This window comes from Nylanderia fulva, unplaced genomic scaffold (assembly GCF_048542155.1).
Source record: "Nylanderia fulva isolate GAGA-0341 unplaced genomic scaffold, ASM4854215v1 Scaffold50, whole genome shotgun sequence".
NCBI classification, from domain to species: Eukaryota; Metazoa; Arthropoda; class Insecta; order Hymenoptera; family Formicidae; genus Nylanderia; species Nylanderia fulva.
Window position 1 is genome coordinate 332,270 of NW_028190588.1, and position 16,812 is coordinate 349,081.

Sequence of the window (16,812 nt, forward strand, 5' to 3'; positions counted from 1 at the left end):
GAATTAAGATAATTAAGTTCGATACTACATTTTCTGCAAATTTAACGACACTCTTTCGCAAGCCACGTGTCTTATTGGCTCGTTACAACGTAATACGTTGACGATGCACACGAGTCATCGATTCAAGAATGCGCATTTTTATGTAAAGAAAATCGGCGCGCTCACGTAATAATGACTCAACCGGTGAAAAATAATATTTGACGTGTGCACGTTAATTTCTTACAGTACTATGGAGTCCTGAAATTATTCAAAGGATTACATAAATTTTTTTTAAATATTCCCATTCACTGTCACGAAAGTGATTTAGCGCAGCAATCAATTACAAGACAGACAATTGCTTTTTAATTTCCCCATTCCCTAAAAAAAAAAAAAAAAAAAAAATAATGCGAACGCTTTAATCGACTGATAGTTGCGTCGAGTAACAAGCATCTGCCAGCTTTACAGGACCGATAATTACGGGCGACTCTTTCATGGTAGCCTGGCTACCTTCATTTACCGACACTGTCCTCAAACCTGTCCCGGACAATCCTCCTGCGAGTACCTAACCCTTCGCGAGTACCTAATTCTCCAACCCTCGACACCGGCGTATAATGGATCGCTTCAATTTACTCGTCGGCGCTGCTTTCGGTGCCACGACTACCCTGCGCCGTGAAAAATCGAAAAATTCCGGGGGTGCGAGAACACGAGAAGCGCGCGGCGGATATCGGGGGCTGTTGTACGCGATTCCGTCGGGAAACGACGAGATTTCATTATAATGGAGGAGAGCCTCGCGGCAAAGTGTGAAGTCTCGCGGCAGGTCTATCCTCCGGGGACAAAAGAAATTGGCGGGAATTATGTCGGAAAGTGTCTACGGTTATAGAGGGAAAGAGAACGGAAGTCAGGAGGCCGCGGGAGTTTGTTTAACCGATGCGTGCTGAAGGGAATTGTATAAACACGAAGATAAGATCGCCTTATTACGGGAATTGAAATTATATTCGCTCAAGTAAATTTTTACCTTTTTTTCTGGTAATATTGTTATTTAGAAAACAATCTGCCCGAGAGGTTTCTCGTCGTAATATATTGCAAGCTTTTTGTTATTTTCTTTCACTCGCATAATACGAGAAAAATTTACCTTTTAATTTTAAATTCAATTTAGAAGACGTTCACACAAATAAATCTGCATATATTTTCTCAAACTCTCGCGCGATTTTCTAGCAGGAGCGATTCAAATATATATTATTTTACACGCAGAAGTCTCACTCGAGTTCACGTATATCTGTGAAAGAAATTCGATTACATTTAAAAGAGAAAATCATTAATTATGTCGCACAGTTGAAAGTATTGTATTATATAGAAAAAAACGAGAATTGGTGCACGAATTCTTAATTATGCCGCGTTGTGCAAGTGTCCGTTAATTAATGCGCGTTTAAGCCGAGGAACTCGCAAATAGAGATAAACACGCGGCTTATTAATAGTTTTCTTGGAGAAAGGAAGAGAGAGAAAGATTAATGCGTGAACGTGCTCAACGGGAGAACGTCAGTTTTTGCGGAGAAACGTCGCGTCGCGTCGGTCGTAAATTCAACATTGCAAAACGTCATTTCGCATAGTTCTTTGCCGCACGGCGACGATGATGCAGTGGTTATTGTCGGAAACGGTGATAACTTACAATTACCGCACATGAATTTCCATATTGCGATAATTTCTTCTTACGTGAGTCATGCCCTTTCTCCCTGTTTACGAAGATAAATATTTAGCGTGCAACTTAACTCCTTATTGCGAAAAGTTATCGTCGGATGAGATTCACCATGATGGAGGGCGCAAGAGTTTGCGTTATATCCACTTTGCATTTTTACATGCATTGAAGTAAATTTTCGTAAGTCTAAATTCATATACTTTTACATATAAAATACATATATGATGTATATAGTACATATCTCAACCGTACATACACTAACATTCAAATAAGTGCATTAGATATTTTATATTTTACTATTTTCTATTTTATACTTCAATAATAATTTAAAATATTTCTCTTTTCTTCTGTTTACGCGAATCCTCTTATGCAACGAATATACTATATTTTTGCCCCTAATTCGTCGTGGCTGCGGAAAATGAAGATTCCTCGCATTAATTCTTGTGGACAAACTCGGCCATTTACGTGAGACCGTCGTAACGCAACTCCGGGAACTCTTAAATTTAATATGAAACGCAATTAAACAGTGCACACAGCGTTGTTTGAGTCGCACACACTTACTACTAACAAACGTGTTTTACTAACAAATTTATTTTCTCGGGCGTAACAAAAACTTGAGGCAAAACACAATCAATTCTGTGTATTTGACTTCTGAGTTTCATGTAATATTTCCAAGAGGACGAAATAATCCGGATTTTCTTTTATATTTAATGACAATATTTTTGCTGAAATTTGTGAAGAAATAAATTATATTTTGATATATATAAAGTCTCCAACCTGTTTTAAAAATTTTAATAACAAAATTATCGCGAGAAGAAAAATAGGTAAAAGTAATTTAATTATTCTGAAATGAAGCGATGAAACGTGAACTGAATAGTTTTAAAACTTTATTTAATTTATTAAAAGCAACTTTTTGATGAAAAATTCGTTGTTAATGATCGTTGTGAAACATTATGTCGTATATATCGTGAGAATTCCAACTTTCCCGCGAAACTGAAAAAAGAATTTGCGCGTATGATCGGTGAAGAATTTTCCATGGGAATAAAACTCCCATGGGAGGAAATGTCAGATTGTTGACGTTTCGCTTTAGAAATCTTTACCAACGCGATGTGACGAAAGCGTCCTGCGACGAATCGACATAGAATTAGAGAAGCATTTATTTAATTAATTAATTAATTAATTAACTACATCAGACAACGCAAGCCAACATCTGGCTATTTATCTCTCCGGCAACGAGTCGCTGCGGCATAAATTTTAGGGATTAAAGTTACATCAGGTGAGCATTAAAGCGTCGAGTCCTGCAAAATGGAAACGGGAGAATATACCGGGTGACGAGATGTAATCGCGCAATGACGAAGTATTATACACAGCCGCTATCAAGGATAATATTAATTTCCTAATTGAGATTTTCTGATGATTTTGCTCGCGCACGCGTCCACGTTTTTAAATTGATGTCACTCGATTATGTATGCATGACATTATCAATTATACATACTGAGTGCAAATAAAGTTTGCGATAAGACGATGTAATTTAGAGCGAATTTATAATGGGAAAAGAAAGCGAATTTTTAACTCGTATTTCGCAGAAATTAATTATGTATAAATTTTTTTGCGCAAAGTTTGATGCACATTATTTTTCTTCTTTTTTTATACTTTTATATTATATATATATACATATTTTTCATTATTATCTAATTTTAGATTTACATATAAGAGAGAGGAGAAACGATAGAGACTTTGTTCTTGATTTAACGCTTGATGTATCTTAAGTCGTTGCTTTCTTCCGAATCTTTTCTCTTTAAAGGTCAATTAATTTGGATTAGTTTGTGAAATCGCCTGGGTGCACGCCTTAAGCCCTTGACTTTGTGGAGGTCGCAGGTTAATGGAAAATTCGGGTACGACGGTGTTACGAGATAAATAAGAGAAATTAACTCGAACGAACAGGATAAGCCAAAGCGGTTTTCGCGACGTCAACTTTTGCGATCCTTGAAAACAAAAACTATCACAGCTGTGTGCAAAATTTTATTTTGTTATAAAAATATTTTGTTATAAAAGAAAGAAATAGAGACAGAAAGAGAGACGCGATTTTTTATTGCGTTATATCTTGTTTATTTTAATTGTTTATGGAAAATTGCTTATTAGATATGTGAATAAAATGTATGTATATGTATATCACTTGAAAGACTTGGGCATCTTGTATAATTTTTAATTAACGTATTTTCTAAGGACTCGCACTTTTGGCAATCTTCCGAACTCCTTTCGAGAATGTTTTTGCGTCTTTCATCTTCATGCAGCATTTGCTGTGATTCAACGAGACGCTTCTTCGACGTCTTCATCATTTCTTTCGTCGCTTTCGTGTCGAGGGAATATCTCTTAAGCAGCCACCACTGTTTCGCAAAAAGGTACCTATTTCTCGAATCAAGGTATCTTCTCGATTTTATCTGTCCCTTTCGTATATATATCTTTTCCGTATATATCTCTTCTCTTCCTTTCTCTCTTTCGATTTCGCATCTTCAATCTCCTTTTTCGAGTCGTTCGCGTAAAAGACGTTTTTTACTGGCAAGAAGGAAGAAGCTAAGAAGCCAGAATGATTAACGAGAAGTCAAAGAGATCGACTTCGTCTTGCACTCGGTTTTCCGTGAGTTAATTTTACGTGATGTATCCTCGTTTCTGTTCTTTTTTTATATATGCATATAGATAAAATTAAAAAGTCATTTCCAAGATGTATATTTCTCGATATTAATACAGACTTTATTTCTACATGAGATCTCGATAAAATCTCTATAATACTTTAAGTAATAATTTCGAAATAGTATAACAATCTCTGTGTAACCGCATTATCACGGATTAAACGGAAATCGCCAGGAAATATCGTGATGATGGAAATAGATTCAACTCTCGTTCGTAATGAATTGTTAAGCGGATTACGCCGAGTTGTTCGGATTAACTTTATCCGAAGCGAGGCATTCGTAATAGTCTATAAGAAAGTTCTGTATTTTTCCCGTTAATTCGAACGAAACATATACCACGCGATAATGAGCCGTAAAGTCGATTCCGCTATTGCATTCGCGGCAGCGAAAAAGAATCCAGGCGCGGAGGAGCGAGATTTAATTTAAAGCAGTCCAGAGGATATCGATAAATGGAAAATGATACTTGCGCGAATTGTGCGAGGCGAGGGAAATCTCATTTTTCCTTACTTAATCGAACGTTCTCTTCCTCCCCTCTCTCTTTCTCGACGAAACTTTTCGGGGACATTCGTCATTTTAACGATGGTTTTATTGCGGATCTTGGAAATATGTTTGGAATCTGCCTCTCCAGCTGCCTTGTAAATTTTATTCGTATATTTTTGCTCCACTATCTCGCCAATAGAGGGAATTATGGCGTTTTCTATCGAAATATTGCATCGTTATGCAGCGTTGAATCGAAACGGAGATATTAACTTTTTTTTTTTCAATAGAGATAACAATATCGTAAATAAACTTCCTATTGCATTTAATATATTTTGAATTGTTATTACATGTTTAATAATGTATATTATATATTTTATGTTTAATGTGTATAATATTTATATTTATTTATTTATTATATTTCATTCAGGATTAAATGCTATTATATTTATAATCGAACAATATTAATGTTAAGTAACATTAACTTTCAATATTGATAACTAAAGTTTAATTGAGAAATGCTTTAAAAATATATATTTATTATTCTCCAGAATTACATATTTAATGTAAACTAAATATAATTATATATGTGTATATAATTATATTTAGTTTACATTAAATATGTAATTATTCCGGAATAATGAAAATGGTCTTGCCGGACGACAAGCAAATATCCCTCGAAATTGTCGAATCGACGGCGCGTAAAGCCGAGTTACGGATCGACATAATGGCTTAACGAGGATTTTATTGCGAGCATTGTAAATTTCCAACGACGTCCGCGGTGTAGTATCGCACATGTGCGGCGACTCGCCGCACTTCCTGCGCGGGAGAAATCCAGAGAGAAAATTCGTCCTTCTGGCGAACGTCGATCGTCGTGACCAATGACGCGTTCCTCGTATCCGCGAATACCGTATCGGATATTTCCTGACAGACCGATCGCCCACTCTTCCTTTTTAGCATGCGAGTCCGACGCGTGTTTAACATACTTCTTCCTTCCGCGAACGGAGAAATTCCGCGACATGAAAGTATTTTAATTTCCGGTTGACCCATTCCGCGCGTTAATTGCCCTCCGACTTTTTCGGAGTTCTTGCTGATTCGCATTTTTTATAAGTCGAACAAAATTGGATCGAATCGTTTCGAAGATTCATATACGCGAAACTCTAGAAAAATATCAAATTAGCTGCAATATTTTCGATATCAAAATTTATGACTATAATATTCTGCTATTTATAATATATATTTTTGTATAATTTTATACAATATATTTTTATTTGAAATAATATCTAAAGATTTCATTGCTTGGACACGTATAGGAATTTATTCCATAATTATTAAGTCGATTATTCAGGTTGGATTAATTTCTGTTTCTTTATAGTGTTTTATTTGTCCAAATCGCGCATAATCTATGAGGTCTCATCAGCAATAATTAGACGCGATTTCCGTCTCGGTCTGCTGTCACGCTGTCATTGCCTTCCGACTTTTTCGGAGTTCTTGCTGATTCGCATTTTTTATAAGCCGAACAAAATTGAATCGAATCGTTTCAAAGATTCTTATACGCGAAACTCTAGAAAAATATCAAATTAGCTGCAATATTTTCGATATCAAAATTGATGACTATAATATTCTGCTACCTTGCTTTTAATATATATTTTTGTATAATTTTATACAATATATTTTTATTTGAAATAATATCTAAAGATTTCATTGCTTGAACACGTATAGGAATTTATTCCATAATTATTAAGTCGATTATTGAGGTTGGATTAATTTCTGTTTCTTTATAGTGTCCAAATCGCGCATAATCTATGAAGTCTCATCAGCAATAATTAGACGCGATTTCCGTCTCGGTCTGCGTCACGCTGTCATGGTTTTCTTCTTGCCGATGGGGACGACAGCTAGCCAGCCAGCTCGCGAGCGAATTTGTAACGCGGCCAAGGGCTGAAAAATATGTGCGAGGATTGGGGTTGACAAGGGTGCGATCCATGAGAAGAAGACTAGACTCCTCGGCCGGAACGACGGAGGAATGGGCTCGCGAAGTTAGTGCCGACATTAAAACCACGGAATGGACTTAACGACTCGTGGCGTGTCGGTGGCTCCGGCCATTCCGTTCCCGTTTTCAGCCTTCTCCTCTCCTTCGGAGAAAACGCCGTCCACCCTCTCCTTTTTATTTCTCCTTCGTCCCTCGCGCGCGTTGTCGAAGGAAGAAGAGGGATCGTGGCACGGAAGGAAGATCCTTCCTTCCTTCCTTTCGGAATTACCCTCGAGTGATCCTTCACGAAAATTAACTCCCTCGACTCTCTCTCTCTCTCTCTCTCTCTCTCTCTCTCTCTGCCCGGGCTTCTTGAAATATCGCGCTTTGCTCCGTTGTCCCCCGAATGACTCTGCGCGGAATGGCGGTAATTTGCGGTGATTGTGATTTCTGACGTTTCTTATCGTAGCTTTCGTTTTCACCAACTATTGTGTTACGAGGAAATTAAACATCGAAAAAATTTATATCGACGAAAAATGGCGAGAATATTACTCTTTTTTTTTTTCATCTCAATTATTATTTTATTTCGACTTACTTGAATTTTTTTATACTCGCGGAGGATTCATCGTTTTGTTTCCATTTGAATTGATTACAGCAGAAAATCACGGTTGCGCATTGCAAAATGCAAAACATATGTGTATAGTTATATTCGTTATATCTCTAGTATATTTTTCATTATTACCGGCTACAGTCGTCATCTATTTGTTTAGCGCACGTCACGCGCAGACGTGCTCGTAATATATTAATTAATATTACAAACAACGTTACGCGCGAATAATTACGAGAAATGGACGGTCTGATACATATATTTCGCTAGTAAAACCGAGAATACTCTTCGGTAATAATGCATAAATTTGTTCTCGACGGTCTTTAAACGCGCGTCAACGCACCCTATCTCTCGAGCGACCTCTCTTTCTCGGGGGTGCTTTCACCCCCTTCTCGCTACCTTTTTTCTCGCCGTCTTTTTAGCCCTTCGACCCATCTCCCCGTTATCGAGATGCGGGCGTCGGTGCGGACGACGAATAAAAAATACACGAAGGGTGGCTGGCGGCAGCGACGCGGAAAGCGGCTCTTTTTTCTCTCCGAGATAATAGTGATACGAACCTTTCTTCGCGACGCCGAGGTGGTCGGGCCCAAGTTTTTTGCCCGGACTGTCGTTGCTGAAGGAGCGGCAAAGGCAAATACGACGATCATTAAGAGTTAATTAATTTTTTCTCCGTCTTCTTCAGGCTCCGTTTCTTCCCGACAATCACACCGGTGCGACATAAAAATTACCTGCCCCGACTTTTCTTAGAGATAGATCGGAAGTCGTTCCCTCAAAGAATGTTGCACGATAGCGCCGGGACAGCTGTTGATTGAATTACTACATAATTGTTTCTTAAATTCGTTCACGAAAATCGTTTATGCGGAATAGTTTGATGGTCTAAATTATTTATGGTAGATACGCGGCTATAAATTCATTTCTTCTGCGTCTGATTAGCTTCAATGATTCCTTTATAAAAAAGAAATACATATATAAGAATTTTATAGATTATATATATTAATATTTAATCAATTTAGCAATTTGAAAAGAGATAATTTAATAATTCAATCTGACGAAAGAACTCCGAAACTTGTTCTGGCGAACGCGTTCAAGATTCCCAAAAGTGCGATTAATGTTGTTAACGTCTCCTCGAGGAGCAAAGCGTGCAGAGCGTCTCGTTCAGACTTTTTTTCTGCGAACTGCCGCATCTCGGTTTCGCGGTGATACCTTTAAATGGCACTTCCCTGAGCAAGAGGAAGCAGCTGAGAAAACGGAGAGGTCTTACCTCTTCAGGAGAAAGAGCAACGCGATAAAGAAACGCTCCGCTTTCTCTCCGCAAATCCTTTCTTTTCGCACGTATCGATTTTATTTCGATTCTCATTTTCTGCACACATGGCTCTCTCTCTCTCTCTCTCTCTCTCTCTCTCTCTCTCGTCGTTGCACCGATACGAGACGGCCGGTTCTCTGCATGGCGACCGATATTTAATATCGGCGCTTGATGCATCGCGCGGCGATTTTGGACGTCCGCTACGTGCTTCACATATATATACCGAGTGACCCTTTAATATTCCGCCATCGTATGCGAACGGACGCGAATTCCGGCCGCCATTCGGCCGAAATTTCGTCGCGCGAAAAGTGTTCGCAATAAACGCCAAACGTTTTCGATTTCGATCGCTCTCGCGTTTTGTTGTTTCTGTCGCGTTTATACCCTTAGCGTTAGTAGAAACGATCGGAAAAAAAAATTACAAGCATTGTTAAATATATTTTTCCCCTTCTTTCGGCACAAGAAATTTCGAGTGGAAGCAAATAATATTAATTTTTAGAGTGTTATTAAAAGGAAGACCAAATAACTGACGCTGAATTATGTTATTTTATACACAATAATATATTCAATTATAATAGATAAAAAAATCAAAATTCTTGAAAAATCTTTACTAAAATATACAAATTGATCACAACTTTTGATCGCTGAAAAAAAATGCATCAACTTCCAAGTTCTTAGAGATTCTGTTGGCATCCCTTTTTCATAAAAAAAGGATGAAATTTTAAAATAAAGTTTAGAGTCTTTCACAAGTTTGACTAACGTTTAACATAGGAATAAGGATAGTCTTAATAAAACGATAAGGAGCGGAGAAAGAGGGAAAAAAATTACGAAATGAAATTCAGGACACCGTGGACGTTTCGGAATATAAATATACTCGACGCGAGCTCCCGGATAATACATATATTATGACAGGTCCCGGCGCGCGTCCCCGGTATAAATCAAGATCCTGTTACTCTCGTGAAAGAAAAGCCGGACGAATAACGGAGAGGGCCTCCCCGACGCAAACGCTATTTCTCTCGAAGGCCGCGGGCTAGATAATGGCGTGGCGTCTCGACCAAGTGCTTACAGACGCGGACGAATGGTCAGCCGAAGGAACGAAGCTTCCGAAGTGCTCGGAAAACCGAAGCGGTCTAGTCGGCATCGATCCTTCTATCCCCCGAGAGAAAGGCTGTTCCCAGACGTGACGAGCGCTGTACGCTCCTTTCCACCCTTCGCGATTCGTCGTAATGAAGAAATTAAAGGAATCACGAAAAAGAGAGACTCTTGTTCCGAGGGAGGAAAATAAAATTACACATTCGTCGGGACTTAAAATTGCGGCTTATCACGATCCGACCCTTGACTCGCCCGCGACCTGACTCGACTCGCTTGATAACTTAACATTCTAGCTGTACAGGCTGCGTTATACGTAAAGAGATACGCGACACCCCGCTGATAAAGTCGAGGGTAAACCCCAAGTCGCATCCATCACGTCTGGCGGTTCGATTATTATCGCGTATATGTATACGGTCGGTTGCTAGTTAGCAGCCGTTATTTCTCGTGCCGGATACACGTCTTAAGTTCACCTCGAACAATATCGCGGATCGCACGTACGGCAATAAAGCCGCCCCTAGCGCGCGTCGGGTCGTCGCGCTATTAAAAGGAACGGAAGAGGGGAAAAAAAAAAAGAAAAGGAAAATGGATTGTATGTGCCCGGAGAGACGAGCAAAATTGGACGATGTCGTGTTTCGCGGTTGTTCCGGAATTCCTCAGGTACGACGCGGCATCGCGGTTTCTCGAATTTCGTGCGAGATAGCCTCGAGGCGAGTCCCAGGCGGGTTGCTTCTTCTCTGCTCCTCGAGGCCGCGCCGAGATTCCTTCCGCTTCCTCTTTCCGCTTTTTCATCGTTCGCGCGCTTCTCTTTAAAGACTCAGAAGAAGCAATCGCGGAATCTCTCTCTCTCTTTCTTTCTCGAGCGATTTCTTCTTCTGACTCTTTAGGGAGAGAGAGAGAGAGAGAGAGAGCCCTAGTTTTTCACGGCAAGGCGTTTAAACGTCACGCTTCGAATGCTAGATGTACTTAGGGGATGTTTTTTTTTTATCTATAGATGGTGTAGCTGCGATAGTTTGCGAAGAGAGAGTCAGGACGTTCAGTTAAAACATTTAAAATTCTAACGTACTTTCGATTTAGATCTTAGATTATGTCACTGTAACTTTGCATAGGGTCCTTTATTCTTCTTTATTTTTTTCCATGTATTTATATAGGTATATCTATATTATTCATGGTAGAGAGAAAGAGAGAGAGAGATCCTAAGAATCATGTAAATATTTTAAGTAGATTCAAATTTTATTTTATCGCGTTTTAATATAAAAAAGTTATCTGTTGATCTTTTTCTTTATTTCTGTTTTTCATCTCGTTATTTATTATCACCAACGTTATCGTTCATAGAGAGAGAGAGAGAGAGAGAGAGAGAGAGAGAGAGAGAGAGAGAGAGAGAGAGAGAGAGAGAGAGAGAGAGAGAGTCGTTCTGAACATGCAACGTTTATAGAGAAGCTTTCTAAATTAAAATTGGAATTTTTTTATTTCCATTAAAGATCTTTTTCTTTTCATGCTCAATAATTTTCATGCTCTTTATCTCCAGAATCAACAGTCAATCTTAAAATATTCCGCTTTCCAGTTATTAGAGTGATTCGTGTGAAAGATCCGAGATAAACGTTAACCAATAGAATCGAAAGATTTATCATCACCAATATTGTTATTGATTAAAAATACCGTTTCGAATATGTAATACTTATTATAAAATTATATGAAAAAAATTGGTTTTATTTTTATTAGAGGCTCTTATCTCCGTGATCAACAGTCAATGTTAAAATACCGCGCTCTCCAGTTAGAGTGACTCGCGCGAAGGAGAGATGAACGTTAATCAATAGAGACGAGAACTAATTAAACAATCGACCGCATCCGGCACTCGTATATATCGGCGCGTTAAGCAAACGGCGCGAGATTCGTTCGGCCGCAATTTTACCAAGTTTCGAGTATGACGCTCGCCCCCTCGACTGGAACTTGTCGATTAAAATTCCCAGTAGTCGCCGAGAAGTTAATCGAATATTCAGGAGCGCGTCGCGGAGAGTGTTCTCTCTGGGCGGGAAAACTTGGAGAAGGGAAAAACTTTCGCCACCGACGTCGGAAAGTGCGTGCCAGAGAAAGGACGTCGCGGCAGATGGCGACATCCTTTTTTTTTTTTTACTTCGGAAAATTTTCGTCCCCGTAGCGTTTCACCCACTTATTATTGCTCGTCTCTTTTTTTTTCCCTCTCTCTTTCTCGATCTACCCCCACGGACAGGAATTGCCGTCGTAGCGATTAAGACGACTGGGGGATTATTCATAAAAAAAGTTCGCCGCGCGAATACCAATCGCGGTCGCGAAAACGTCTGTGTCCGGGGGTATCCTTTGACATTCAACCTTTCGAAACTTGTTCAAAGAAGAGCGCGCGCGACTTCTCAATAGCTCGTTAATTCTCTCCCCGGGTTAAAACGTCGTTCCCCGTTATGCCGCTTTTCTCTCCTTCTCTCTGTGCGATAACTGTAACGCGATTATCAATTTTCGCGAGTTAGAGAGACTAGGGGGTAGTTATGACTTCGTCAAAGTTGTGCGAATTCTCTCGTCGAGCAATTAATAAACTTGATAACTTTCTTTCGGTAACGCATCGCGAAAGTTCTTTGTATTATATTTTCGCTACCCTGCTACACCCTGCCTCTCGATCCATTTGTCAAGAGAGAAGTATGCGGTTGCTTCGCTCTCGACATTTTTATAGCAATATAAGTCAAGCGAGGATTCTACGCGAGTCTCAAATTAATCGCTTCATCCGCGCGGATCGCGAGGAATGCGAAAAGCGTGTTTCGAAAATAATATCGCAAAAGAAAAAAAAGAACCGATACACCTCGCTCGACATATAAATAGAGGAAGAAGTCACTGGACATGCGCGAATCTTGTCAAATGGTAATCAACTGGTATGGAGAGAAGCTACGTCTAGCTACGTCAATATGGCCACTTGGCCATTATCGTCTGCTGGAGAGTAAATTTTACGAAGCAGTCTCTCTCTCTCTCTCTCTCTCTCTCTCTCTCTCTCCTGCGGTCGAGCGTGAGTGGCGCCCATAATGCGATTCGGCGCCTCTTGTTCGCGCAACTTTCGCGGGATAGGTTCGCAAAGGCCTCCGATGCATTGTTTCCGACGTACATTTTTCCTGTTCTCCGGATGCTCGAAAGACTCGATCGATTCGATCGTGCTCTGAAATGAGTTTTGGACCTAGTCGGAGATGTGTATTTCTTCAGGAGATCCGTATTTTTATTATTTTAAATATATAAATACATTTATTTTAATCATATAATTAATTACATAATTTTATAATTTAATTATATATTTGAAATAATTAAAATAGGGATAAAGTATTGTAAAAGAGATATCTCTGATATAAGTATATAAATTAAATAAAATTTATCAGAGTTATATTGCTCTCTTATAGTTATCAAAAACACTATTTCTTCAGGAGATCCGTATTTTTATTATTTTAAATATATAAATACATTTATTTTAATCATATAATTAATTACATAATTTTATAATTTAATTATATATTTGAAATAATTAAAATAGGGATAAAAGATTGTAAAAGAGATATCTCTGATATAAGTATATAAATTAAATAAAATTTATCAGAGTTATATTGCACTCTTATAGTTATCAAAAACACTATTTCTTTTTTATTTTCATGGACATTGCAAAAATATCTTTTCTAAGACTCGAGGATAAGATTTTTCTAGTTGCGCGATTATCGCATTCCCATCGTTGTATTATCACAATCCGACGATATACATATTATTCGCGAAATAAGAAAGACCAGGCAAATCCTCTAAATTCTTTTATAGTGGACGCGCATCATCGTTTCGGCGACAGTTAACCGCACATTCGTGTAAAATAACGGCGTTTTGGAATAGAGTAACTCGGCTAGGAGCAGCTTTTATGGACAGTTTTGAGTTTAACAGCCAAGAGTGGTCGACCCATACTCCGTCCGCATCCACTTATGGACGGAACGCGGCTAGATGCGGCGCTTTGTAGCTTCCCTCATCTCGACTCTATTATGGTAATAATGCGACGAGTCAGGGGGTTAAGCGACGCTACGAAATTATCCGGCGACGGAAGCTCGGATAAAGACTTGCCGAGACTTCCGCTTTGGTTTCCAGCTTTGAAGCTTCTCTTTTTTCGGTTCAGCTCACTCTTTAGTCGGCGGTAACGACGAGCATATTGAGGGACATGAAACGCCTCGCCTAGTACCGAGATATCGATTTGGCCCGCATTCGTGACGTTTATTGTCTCGTGATGGGGTTTGAGATTGAAAAATTCAACAAACACGATCAAGGGGAAGAGATTTTTTTTCTATTTTTATTTTATGTTTTTTAGAATGAATAACCAGATGGAGAACTTAATATGCGAACTAATTAACTTTAAATCAATTACTGAATGATTTTTAATTATTATATATATATATATATATATATATATATATTTTTTATACAATTAAATCGCTTGACGTCTGAAAAGTAATAGGCATTTATTAATTAATAATAAGACTTATATGCAATATTCTCTCGAAAGTTTTAAACTTTATTTTTTTTTGCGCACACTTATTATTGCACTATGTACCCATACAGTATATATATATATATATATATATATATATATATATGTCTCCGCAAAAATCGTTATGTATCTATATTTGGCAATCACTCGAAAGCTTGAACGAATTCGTTTTGCTACGGCTTTTTGTTTCATTCCAACAATTTGATTGGGCGCTAGAGGAAATTTAGCGTGATTGGGATTCATTCAAACCACTTAAGTGAACAATGGCATGAGTGCCTTTGTGCTCGCCTGCGCTTGTCGAATAAACGTATATTCAGCGTATTTTGGCGATGGAATTTACATTGTCGCGTGTACACCACGTTCCGAAATTAATTTGGTCGAAAATTTTATTAATGTCAAGTGTTGCGATAACAGTGATAGTGACTGAGATTGTATCTCTCGATTATTAAAATCGATTTATACGTGTACGAAGCTAAATATACAGAACTCGATATTTATAATTGTATATATGATAGTGTTATTATCGTAAAATACAGAGATTGATTGGTTTTTTATTTTATCATATAGGAATGCGCGTTTTGTGATAATTTTAATAATGTAACCGCATACTTTAACATGTTTATCTAATTCTAATATAATTCCCAACAAATTGACGGAAATCCTTTAGCAGCATTTTAACGGGAATTCCTCCGCGATATTCCACGGCGAACTTTACATTCCTTTCGCAAAGAATCCGCAATAATCGATGCGATATATCGACGTCGAACTTCTTGATGCGTGATCTTTATATATGAGAACAAGGATATGAGTAAACTTATTTTAACGTTTTTTTTCCCGACGCAAAGTACACTTCTCGATTTTATCGGAAAATGTATCTTCACAAAATAGCATTCGTATTTAACAACTCGCAATTCGATACTGATAATTTGTTTTTAAAGTGAAAATACACAGGGAGAGAGAAAATCGAGAGGAAATACGCGCATATCTCGAATCAGATAATCTCGATTCACGCTAAAAGATCCGATTTCCGCAAATTACTGCGATAACATTGCAAACGCAAGCATATTTGATCTCTAAAGAATTTATTTATCGAACTCTCTTTTTCTCGCAACACGATACGATAGCGACGATTATAATAATTACGTATTTGGAGCTTTCCTCAATTCAAAGTACGATTTATATATATATATATATATATTATAAGGCTTGTAATTGTAATCGGTTAGTCGATTAATTGAAAATCAGTTAACCGGTTGTAATTGAAAGAAACGTTTAATTTGACTAACGGTTAATTGGTTAATACGATTTCAGAGAATTAACCGATTAATCGCTAAAACTGATTAATTATTAATCGAATAAATGATTTTTTTCGATTATTTGTTTTTATTCTGATTTTACAGTAATATAATATTATGTTGTCTACACAGAAAGAAAGAAATGTCAAATTAACAACAAATGAAAAACAAAATAAATATATTAATTGAGCGGAATAACCGATTGAAAGATTAATCGATTAATTGTTAACCGATTTGAATTTGTTTTGAATCGGTTAAATCTCGAATTAACTGGTTTTCACGAGCTCTAATATATATCAAGTGGAGATTTTTCAGCGCGATTTTCCGTCGTTGATACTAATTGTCCGTTCGCTTCCTCATTCACGTTCCAACGAGCATTAAATCCGGCGGTTTTCAGGCGGAGCCACGCGCAAAGTTGCGGAAGAAATCCGTTCGCGGACTGTCACGGCCAAGCAGCGGCGATAATCCGGGCGGATTTCGAGTGTAATGATGAAGTTTCGTTCACGGATCCGCGGGAAACTTTCGCGGATCGCGCGAGCCGACCGTTTGGCGAAAGTTTGGCCCCGAGTTTCGCCCGTTCGCGGACGTGCATCGTCGTCGTCGTCGTCGTCGGCCGAAAGGAAGAGCGCGGTGCGCTTTGGAAATTTAAGTAAAATAAAGGCAAAGAGGAGGAGAAAGCGAATTGTTTACAACGACGCGACATTCGTCTCTCGCCCCCGTCCCGAAGTAAATCGCGGCGGAATAAATATGCTCGTCGTCCGATTAAATAAAGTTAAGTTACAACGCCGTCTGACGCTATTTAATTTCTCACTGCATTTTAATCCGTTAAACACTCGAGAGACTCGAGTGCATCGAACAAGAAGCTCGCGATTTCTAAAGATTCAGCGACGCAAGTTTCTCGGGGAATCCAAATTGCATTTATATATTTTTAATTTACGATTCAATCGTAAGATCAAGTGTAACTATCGATTATCGAGAGAGAATTAATTTCCGCTGTGTATGTATACACGAGTGACGAAATGTATATTCGATTCGGGCTCTCGCGAAGGAAAATCGAACTGTTTTACAAGTAATTGACAGAGGGGAAAAAAGTGCCAGTAAATTCTGAATATTCCGTAGCTGTCATCCGCGATATCGATATCCGCTTTCGAAATATATGACACCCGATTGACGCGCGCGATTATAAAA